The sequence below is a fragment of the Boleophthalmus pectinirostris genome, unplaced genomic scaffold, assembly GCF_026225935.1.
Source record: "Boleophthalmus pectinirostris isolate CB_2022bp ecotype Guang Dong unplaced genomic scaffold, ASM2622593v1 HiC_scaffold_10, whole genome shotgun sequence".
NCBI classification, from domain to species: Eukaryota; Metazoa; Chordata; class Actinopteri; order Gobiiformes; family Gobiidae; genus Boleophthalmus; species Boleophthalmus pectinirostris.
In genome coordinates this window covers 35,403,255-35,415,161 of record NW_026570971.1, presented here as the reverse complement: position 1 = coordinate 35,415,161, position 11,907 = coordinate 35,403,255, and positions in this window count along the sequence as shown.

Here is an 11,907-nt window from a genome sequence, read left to right as displayed (position 1 = left end):
TAATTATTCATCTGAAAGAAATGCATTTTTTATTTTCATTTGGTCCTATATGACAATTGTAATTTCAAATATTGACACTTACCTGAATGTGAGTCTTCAAAGAGGCTGTTCACAACTGTAACAAAAACAAAAAAGTTAGTAACATTCCAAATAATGTTTACAATGGTAATGTCAAATAGCAGTAACTCTTTCACTGTCTGTCACAAAAACTATATTAGACTTATATAGCTAAAGATGTGGTGAAACTGTAAAGTAATAATAGCAAGGCTAAGCTACAAATGCAATGCTGCAACTATATTTTTAATATTTTGCTTAGAAACTACTGTGCTACACTAAACTATATGATTGTATGGTCACCTTTGTCAGCGATGTATAAAGTGGAAATGTGTAAATAGCTTTTAATGAGCTTTGTAGTTTTATTTAATTACAGCTACTGTTTCTATTCTGACTTTGAGCTTTAAAGAATGTGTTTGCTGAAATATACTATAAATAAATATTCATGTAAGACAGTTGTGTTCTGTGAATTTGCTGTTACTGTAGTAAACATGCTGTGTTGCTTTTGGCACATAGTTGAATGACTTCTTTTCCTAATAAATCCAAGAGTATTCAAATGATTTCCAAATTTAGATCAATCTTATCAAAATATGATTCTAACGATGGCTACGATACATTAAAACTAACAATCCAGCAATGTGACGTGTGTATATTTCAAGTTTCAAGTGTGAAATGTTACCTGGCTGTTCATCTTTTAAGACATTCTTCCCTTTACGGAAAAATATTTTACCATAACAAATACTTATTAGGCGACGTTGGTTGAAGAAACATTTACAGCCTAGTAAAATGAAAATATGGTTTGACTAGGGTGATCAGATTTTCAAAATAAAAAACTGAGACATCACTACTTTTTAGTAATTGGTAATAAAATTGTAAAACGAGTGCATAATTAAGAAAAATTGTTCTTCACTCAGCACTAATATGAGTCAGTATAGTCACATTTTCTTTGTGTTTTGGTCATTTTTAATCAGCTTTTCTGTATTTTACCTAAACAAATGACAGTTTATGTCTCTCTTTACTCTTGGCAGGAATCAGATTTGTCCAAAATAGGGACACCAGGGACATTTCTTGTATAAAACTGGGACAAATCACTGGTTTTGGATAAATCCGCTGGGACAGGGGACACAGGGCTCAAAACTGGGTCTGTCCCGGGTAAAACAGTAGGTTTCACTCATGATGGCTTCACTCCAAAACGTAAAAAATAAAGAGGTAGATTTCGCACACTAGAGGGAGACAAAACTTCATAATAACTACAGAACTTGTCACTCGTTATCTAAAGTGTCAAGTATTCTGCACTAAATTACTTACAACCCTTTAAATAACATATGCAGTTTGCTGTTTAATCCTTTGGATTCTTGGTTTAGCTTTGCAACTTTTTAATCCCTTTCTGATTGACGAAATTGACTCATTGCACTTTTTATTCCTAGAACATCCTAAAAATCGAATATATCTACAATTTAACGTACAATTTACTTTAAAAAACATGTTACTTAGTTGTTTTGTTCACGACGAAGCATGTGGATAAAAAAGTAGGCTAACACAGATTTAACATTACGATAGTTTGGCTAAAGGACGTGGCTACATTGAAAAGCTTTGAACACATTTCTTTAATATTTCAGGTTTCCACAACACTATACTTGCATATTATCGCTTTATATGTACGTGTTTTAGCAATATGCACATTAAATAACAGTTGACTAGGATTTATTTTAGAATTTTTAACGAAAACCAAGGCAAAAAGTAGATATCTTCAAGTATTAGCGCGCCTACCGGCTCCATTGCGCAGACGCAGAACACTTCCCCGGTGTGAGCGACAGCCACTTCTCACTTTCCCCAGCTCCTCTCTCTCTTCTCCGGGCTCCTCTCTCTCTTCTCCGGGCTCTTGTCGCTCCGTGCCCCGCCGCCTGGTTCACTCTCGCCCACAGGAGCAGAGCAGGCAGCAGCAGAGGCGCCGGGACTCCCACCTTTTCCATCTAGATCAGCGGAGTTTGTGATGAAGAAGCCGGAGACGGACACCTTTCACCGCCTGATCTGACGAGCTGGACAGGTACGGAGCTTTTGCGCTGAAAAAACACCACCAAGATGTAATTTTGTGGATTATGCAAAATTTTAGGCGAATTTTTGTAATGAATGCATACAAAAAAAGTTGACAAAGGCTTAGAAATTGCCTTTTACATTCACCCTAAACTCTAGAAATTTGGGTTAAACTATTTTTGAACAAGTAAGAAAAATGATGTTTTACGCAAAAACGAGTGCATATTATCACAGTTTCCATGCGGTCAGGGGCTCTCCAAAGCTAGACTATTCTTAAAATCGAATAATATGAGATATGAGAAATTGAAATTTGAAATTGAAATATGGAAAGATGCGGGATTTTTTGAATTAGTATTTTTTTTCTCTTTCTGTGCAGCAAATGAAAAAGGGTTTTGTTCACTGTTGTGGGATTTCAGTATTTTCAAATAGACTAGAGTTAGTAGAAAATAGTCTACTATTGCTTTCAGCCTAATTTTTCCTTTCATTGCAGTAATTTTGAAAAGGAAACCATTTTATTGCCTTCAGTTTTTATACAATGAACAACAGAAATTGAATAAGATTACAGACAATGCAAACCAATTTTACTCAAAAATTCATTTTTTTATATGTGCGCACTCTGTGACTGTAAAACTGTTGCTAAGCAAAGTAGTACAACAGGGATTATAGGATTAGATTATAGTATTTGAAACATTAAAAGCATGCAACATCCTGACAATAATACCAGATTAAAATATAGTGCAAGAACCAATATTATGCAACAAGAACGGAAAGAAATACAAAGCCAAAGTTACATATATATCTTGATATTTTGTAAAGAAAGAGTTAGGCATGTCTTAGTTGGCTGATGATTTTACATTTTACAAAACTTAGATTGAATTTCAGTTCTAAACCTCTTGATATGAATATAAATTCCATCAAACTGGATTTTGATACTAAGGACTAGATTTGATACTCAATATCCATACCACCTCAATACCACAATGATAATAAAAAACAATCTTTAGACAATAGAGTGTGCTATTCAACATTGTAGTACTTTCTTTTCTATTCCCATGTGGTGCTTGTACTTGTACTTGTACATGTACTTGCTGTGATACAAGGTTCGTTTCTGTCCTGTGAATGGGACTTTTATTGATACCTGCTCAAATGAGTATCTAGTTTCAATATCAGTTTAGTATCTTATTTTCAATGCTTTTGACAATGTGTGAAACAAAACACAGAATATCCTATCCATATATATGCAATTTATAAAACTTATACAATTTTAGAATTTGTTTGCTAGAATAAAAAGTTAAAAGTGAAATTCAAATATTTTTGTTGCATATACATTTTGACAAAATCATATAAAATTAACAAAAACTAAACTGAAATACAATGCTGAATCAAACTTTTACATTTTAAAGTTCCTACATGATGCAAAATGTTTGCAAAATTGACTCACACACATTAAAGTAATCCTGCATCTCCAAAACTCAAGCTCAAAATGCTCTGCTCCACCTTGTGATGTTATGAAGTGGTAGTTTTCACGTGAACAGCTCCTTTAACCTTTAGTTCAGTCGAGATTGGCAATTCCAGAGCTGAAATTATCCAAATGACTCCAGTGAAGGTGTATGGAGTTTAAAAACACAGTGGAGCACATCCTGTATTACCACCATATGACATCACAACGTGAAACCTTGTTTCCAGTTTGAGTGAAGAACTCAATCTAAAAATGCAGGATTTGTGTGTTAATTATGTGTGAATGAAACAAAACACAAGTCTGGTTGAGTTTTTGATGAGGACACATTAGAAGAGAGATCAGAACGTAGAGTATTATAATGTTTGAGGTCACACAGATTAGAACAGTAATAAAATTTGCAGCTCCAAACTAAAGCAGCACTTATAGGAGATCTAATGTATTTTAAATAGTGTGTGGGTCTGTGGGCAGAGAAAGCATTGAAAGTCCAGAGTGTGTAGGAGTATTACAAGGCTGTCTCACGCTGCCATGTCATCTATTACCTGGCTACCTGTTGTTCCTGCACAGTTATAGTTGACATTTATGAATTATACATCTGTTTTTCAAGCTTTTACCTCCAAAAAACCAGAAGTGGGTTTTAAAAATAGGCCAGGGAAAGCAATATAGGGCATGACAAACGGTACTAGACTCAGAAGTGGAGCAAGAATAGTGAAATGTTAAAGCTAAAAGTAGTGAAGTAGGGAAGGGGGAGTGAGGCGGAGGCTATATAAGGCTGTAAAATGATTGTTTTGAAAATAGTTTGGAGATTTGTTTGGGGAGGCTGGTGCTGAGGGGGCGGTGGAGCAGCTTTGGGAGCAAAATTGTGATGAAAATGGGTTAATATGAAACAATATAATATGAAAACAAACAGGCTAACATTGTACAATATGGGTTTTTATACTGCTTCTACTCATGGGTCTAGGCTTCCTATTATATGCAACATTTGGAGGATGGAATATTTTGTTAAATTGTTAAGTGGCAAGTCTTGATTTCATATATTCTGAAGCCCATGGATAAAGTAAAGTGATGATGCGTTCATTTATCCATCCGACTCGGAGGTCCAAGGATGTTGCCTAGAGACATACACTGACACGCCCCTTTTCCTCGGACACGCCTCTTTTCCTCGGACAGCGAAACTCAGAACTCGGAAGAGACCGAGCAAGGATTCCAAGATAGAATCCAAGACAGTTTGTGTTGTGTTTGGATTTTGGTGGTTTAAATGACATTTTCAGTCACCTGTATTACTGCAGTACTTTAATGCGTCTGTATTATTGCAGTACTTTACTGCGTCTGTATTACTGCAGTACTTTACTGCGTCTGTATTACTGCAGTACCTTACTGCGTCTGTATTACTGCAGTACCTTACTGCGTCTGTATTACTGCAGTACTTTACTGCGTCTGTATTACTGCAGTACTTTACTGCGTCTGTATTACTGCAGTACTTTACTGCGTCTGTATTACTGCAGTATTTTACTGCGTCTGTATTACTGCAGTACTTTACTGCGTCTCTATTACTGCAGTACTTTACTGCGTCTGTATTACTGCAGTACTTTACTGCGTCTGTATTACTGCAGTACTTTACTGTGTTTGTATAACAGCCTGTGGGTCTGGTCTTCCTCGAGGTTGTGGAGTTGAAGCACAGACTTATTTTGGAACCTGATAGTCGGTCAATGCTAAACAACAACAGCTTTCCGGTGGCGTCCATGTTTTTCTCCAAGTCTGACACACTAAACATAATAAAATGGTTGAAGCGTGGACATGACGTCATATCCCAGATCCAAGTGGGAGACGGACGGATAAACAAACTCAGCAACAATAGCATTTTTGTCAAAATAAATGCTAAAAATAAAAATAAAGTGTAAGGAGTGAAGGGCATGGACTGGTCCACCAGAGTGCCTTATGTAACGGTTCTGTTGGAGCGGTCCTCCACATGCTTGTTTCTATGGAGATGTCTTTGCTTTGCCTAGAATGTTTCACAGTATGGTGTAACATTTACTAATATGAACACTGAATTACAGGATTGATATATTGAAAACTTACACAGAGATAGATACATTTAATACCATACTGTGGAATATTCCAGACAAACATATAACATCTCAATGCAGCAGGTGACAGTCCCCCACCAGAAAAGTTACATAGTGCACCTTTCAATCAGTAAAGTTAAAGCAGACCTATTATGCAAAATCAACTTTTCAGAGCTTTTAACCATGTTATAGTTGTTTCCTTTCTCATTTAGGATTCGACATTGTCTTGTAGATATTTTGGTACAAATGGAAAAAAAAAGATGTGCAGCTCTCCATCTCCATACGAAGAGCCAGCTCAGTGGGTTTGATCACAGTCGGTCGGTGAGCCCAGTGTCGGGAACTACACTCCAAGTTATCATTGCATCTTTCCAAACGTCTTCCTGGTTTGTGACGTAAGCATGAATAGAGCCTATTTCAATTTAAAATGCTCAAATTAAAACTACAGAGCAGACACAAGTGCAATAGAAGTCTCAGTGCCTGTTTTGCAAACACAGACATCATTTGGAATAAGTGTCTTGTAACTAATGGTGGAGAGTTGGACTAAATCTACTTTTATTGGCACTATTTTCTCAAGCCTCAACCCTGTCATCATTTTTTACCAAAATGGACCAATTCAGTCCCATAACAAATGCATCAAAAAGTCCAAAAGCTTCAAGTTCATTGTTCATCATTGTGATCTTTTATAACATTGACTTTTCACCGCCTTTTTTATCATTTTGGAGATATCTCCAGTGCTGGAATTTACAGTATTGGTATTCTAATCAACTATTTCTCTATTTTTCAATTGTCTTGTCTGTTTTCATACATAAATTGCACCGGAGTATAAGACGCATTAGGAGAAACAAACAGACGTCACTTGAGACTGATCCTTAGCCAGGCGTCCACCATCCATCAGCAGTAACTCCCCCGGTGTTGTCTCCCTGTCTTGGTAAATGTGGATTATGAACGTGAATGTGGGCGGATCATTTAAGTTTGTTTTTTATTTCCTACAAGGACGACTCAAATATACATTGAGTAATGTGTGTTTAATGCAGCTTTGATCATTTTTTTTTTTTTTTTTTTACGTTTTACAGAAATTAAACTTAAAACCACATGGCTCATTTGCATAAACTATAAGCTCTGAAAAAACAGCTCGCTCCTTTCTGCACTGATGCAGTTCAGCTTCTGTCGGACTAAAGGACACAACTCCTCGAGCCTCCTGACTACAGCAGCTGTAATGCTCCGACAATCCATCAAGTGGTGCGGTTTCGTAGTTTACCAAAGTCATACTTAAACATTTTGACAGATTTTTGAGTGCTGTGTATCACATAAAATCAGTTTGAGGTCAGTAAACACAACCAGAATTAATACATAAGGTGCACTGGATTATAAGGAGCACTGTAGATTTTTGAGAAAATTTAAGGAGTTTAAGTGCGCTGAAAAATCCATCCGAAAATCCGTCTGAAAAATACAGTAATCAGTCATTTCTAACCAAAGCCAATAGAACCATGCAAAAATACTTCACAGAAAGAGCATTTTATAATGCTGATAAGGCACAGCTTTTCAAATGCAGACATCAAGATAGAGCTCTGGGAGGACACTCTGAATTATGGCCTCATTTGGACAATTGCTTTTATGCAAATTGTGAATATTTGTGAAATGCACATTCAGAGCGTTATAGCTCACAATGAACACTTGGCAGCAGCTAGGACAGGATTTCTGTATCTAGTATTATAGGCTTCAACTATTAACCAGAATAGTCATGATTTAACAATTCAAGTAATTGCAATCTCATTTTGATAACTGTAGTCTTTATCTGGACCTGTGTTTTTCAGCCTTTTTAAGTCACAGGACACTTTTGTGGTTGAAACGTTTCCGCAGTACACCATCTATTAAAATGAATCTCACCTCTCAAATCTCACCTTTTAAAAAAGAAAAAAACATTGTGGTATGTAACATAGAAAATGTGTCTGTGTCCGGTTAACAGTCACTGTTTTGAATTGTTTTTGGATCAGAAGTCACTCGGGATGATCCACAGTGGTAAATTATACAATGAAATCCAAGTGTGAGTCTGTTTACACAAACTGCAAATTTTAACAAGGCGCCCCTGGGAAAACCTCAAGCCACGCTGTTCCCAGCACTGGCTCAAAATCACTGCTCTGGACTCTACAGACTCTAAAACACACGCCAAAAGAACTTTCAGAACAGAGTCAGTGGGATTATTAAAACAAAAGAATAACAAATTTAAAATATTCCTCGGTAATATGCTTTGTTCGTAAATTTTCTATATTTTGAATCCTTTAGTCGCTATATTTCAACCTTTAAAATATGTCTATGATTTTCCTTTTTTGTGTAGTTTCTTGTTTTTTCATAATCTTCAATAATATATTTTATATTAGTAAATATTCTGTGTAAACTGTCACACACCCATGATATTTCAACAACAACGTATTTCAATATAGTGCTGTTGCCATAGTGATTAACAATTTAGATTTAAAGTTAGAGTTAGAAAGACTTAATTGATCCAAAAGGAAAATAATCACAGTATAATATAATACACATAATCCTTATAAAAATAATTAATAAACTTCTTAATAAGTAGCAATAAAAAATAACAAGACACTGGGGTCAAATAAGACTTAAAATATCTAAATGTGTGTACAGTAAGTCAAAAATATTGTAATATAAATACATTATACACATATACAAGATAATAAGGAAACAGTGCAGAGATGATAGGATGATCGAACACGGGCTTATCTACATAAAGGTGAGTTGTTGTACATCTGGACTAGTATTTAAAACAAAATATATTGAAAAGTCAACACAAAATGTTGCATATGACTGAATCTGAAATAAAAAACATGAATAGAAAAATGGTTTAACCCATCCACTAATTGAAAAACTGACTATTGGAGCACTAAAATAATCATTAGTTAAGTCACAGCTCTACAGTACTGACAGATTAGCAGTAAAAAGTGCTCTTGGTTTGACTGTTGTATGAAGTAGTGCGTCTGAAGTGCTGAGTGGCATTATGCTTGGAGACAGCTTTGGTGGGAAAACAGTGCGAAGACTTGAGGAGGCTGGTGATTTTGGTGTCAGTGGACGCTGTTATTAATCTGCTGATGGACAGTTAGAGCGGAGGCATTTTTAGGCACAGTCTGAGCTCTGCGTTTTGAATTTTTAAAAAGTAACGTGATAAATGAAGGAGGAGGAGCTGCTGAGAGGAACGGTGTGAAAATATGAACAGGGATTTAGAGAAGTGGGGACAAAAGGCAAAGATATTATGTAATGGAGTTGCCAAAAGTATCCAAATCAGCTACTGATCAACTACTAAAACTATACTAATACTAAAACTAGGTACTCATTTGAGCAGGTGGGCCCGGTCAAGCAGAAGTAAACAGCAAGGCCAAAAATTCAAGTTAATGCATCTGATATAAAAATGTATTGAACAGATACATATGTACTCTAGTTTATGAAACTGACATATTTTATAGAAATAGTTTCCTTTCATTTTGAAGTAATATTAAAGTATTCAGAAGAAAAAAGCAACAAATTATTTAAAATCCTGCACCTTCTACTTGCTTGAACAATTTTCCCTCCGTTACTTTTCCCTCCGTTACCATGACCTTTCTTAATAAAAAATCTCATGACTCAAAATGTGAGAGGTTTTTCAACCTAATCTTGTACCATATGGTAGAAAACTATATGAAGCAAATATTCAAACCAGTTTGTTAAGGATATGGAAGTGAGAACCAAGAGTTATCACTGTTTGGATTTATTGTCCAAAAAGTGCTGCATATTTCATTCCCTCCGTTACCAACATGAGTTTTTAAATTTTTTGTCAACAACTTGAAAGAATATCACAGGTTTAACTTGACCCTGTTGGAGTGTAACTCTTTCCTACATTCTGATACTTTACTTATTTCAATAGTCCCTCTAGTTTCTGAATAAGAGACATTTGAATGTCAAAAATCTGCCCCTGTTTCCCTCCATTACCACTTTACCGGACCCAGGTGTCAATATTTAAAAAGTCCCATTGACAGGACAGAAATGAACCTTTCCTGGATCGCGTTAGAATGATCTTGTAATGTTGAAAATCACGTTTATTCTACACTATTGTCTAACGCAGTGGGGGTCCAAACTTTGTCACTGAGCACCACAGGGTCAAAGAGCAGTGATCACTTGAATGGATTCATGCATTTGACAGTTTTGACAGAGCACCATAGCTTTAACAAGGCCTGGAGCCATCAGTTTACATGTGTATCATAAAATATTGTGATGTTATTGAGGTTATAATGGTAGAATTATTTGACCCTTCCAGCTCAACAGCACTGTATACAATACCTGGAAATATGGTCGATGCTCTGAGCGTCTGTGTTCGTAACAATTGAAGAAGTCGCTCTAAGTGCAGATATTTCTCAAATAAACAGTAAATTACACATCTTGGTCTGTGTAAATGTGCATCCCTTGCTACTTTTATTTTCATGTTTATTTCAGTCCAAATGTCCAAATCCAAAATGTAATAAACTGTAATAAATGCAGGAAGTGATGTGGCTCTGTGCCCTGGACCTGACATGAGCTGTTTCCATGACCTGCACTAGTCAAGTCATGGGACCATTACACTTTTTTTGTTTTGAGGCAATAGATATTTTGATTTTTACTTACAGACTTTGCACTTTTGTAGCTAAGGCCCTAAATTAAGCATTTTTTAATGTCGAAAAACTTGTTTATACATGTATACATTTGCTGTGAGAGTGTGAATTTTAGTTTCTGGTTTTTTTGTTTTTGTTTTTTTTTTGTATTTCTGGTTCTATAGCTTTTATTACAGTCATATCACACAACACAACTACAGCAGCAGAAAAAAAGAACGTGTAACACTTCATTAGGGGGTAAAAAGAGGAGTTTCAGTAGAAAAATTATGAAGAAAAAAACAGCCGAGGACAAATGTACTAAAATTGCTCTTCTGGAAGGATTAAATCTGCAGCAAAAAATATGATTTAGGCCCTGGTCTAAAGAGTGTTTTTATGATCATCGTCTTATAAGCGTCAATATGAACTCTGGCTAAACACTCGCTCTGTGCATTGTTGGTCTAAAACGAGCAGCACTCGGCTCATGTCGTGTGTCTCCCGTCTCTTGTGCATGAATAAAACATACAGTCACTTCCCATAAAAGAACTCTTAACAAATAAAACCTTACTCTATTGAGCAATTAATCGGATAAACGACTAAAAGGCTATGACACGACATCCCACAACAAAGTCTACATCAGGACTAAACTAGGATAAAACCAGGACTAAATCAGGACCAAACCAGGACTAAACCAGTACCAAGCAGGACTAAATTAGACCAAATCAGGACCAAAGTAGGTCCTGCTCAGAACTAAACAGGACCAAATCTGGGATAAACCAGTACCAAGCAGAACTAAACCAGGACTAAAGCAGAACTAAAGCAGGACTAAAGGAGGACTAAACCAGGACTAAAAGAGGACTAAAGCAGAACTAAATCTGGACTAAAGCAGGACTAAAGCAGGACTAAAGCAGGACTAAAGCAGAACTAAATCAGGACTAAATCAGGACTAAATCAGGACTAAAGCAGAACTAAATCTGGACTAAAGCAGGACTAAAGCAGCACTAAAGCAGGACTAAAGCAGGACTAAATCAGGACTAAAGAACTAAATCTGGACTAAAGGACTAAAGCAGGACTAAATCAGGACTAAATCAGGACTAAATCAGGACTAAAGCAGAACTAAATCTGGACTAAAGCAGGACTAAAGCAGCACTAAAGCAGGACTAAATCAGGACTAAATCAGGACTAAAGCAGGACTAAAGCAGGACTAAAGCAGGACTAAAGCAGGACTAAAAGGACTAAAGCAGGACTAAAGGACTAAAGCAGGACTAAATCAGGACTACTAAGCAGGACTAAAGCAGGACTAAAGCAGCACTAAAGCAGGACTAAAGCAGGACTAAATCAGGACTAAAGCAGGACTAAAGCAGGACTAAAGCAGGACTAAAGCAGGACTAAATCAGGACTAAATCAGGACTAAAGGAGGACTAAAGCAGGACTAAAGCAGGACTAAAGCAGGACTAAAGCAGGCAGCCATTTGCTGAGCGTGAGTGTTTTGGAGCGTTTGTATTCGCAGCAGCAGCAGTGGGGCTCTGAGACAGACACTTCACACATGGATAACCTCGATGAGATATAATCACTCTGTAATAAAGAGTTATTATTATTCATCCAGGGAGAGACAGCAGCACCAGAGCATCTGCATCCAAATCCTCCTGTTCACGCGTCACTTCATCACACTCACTGTAACTTTAGA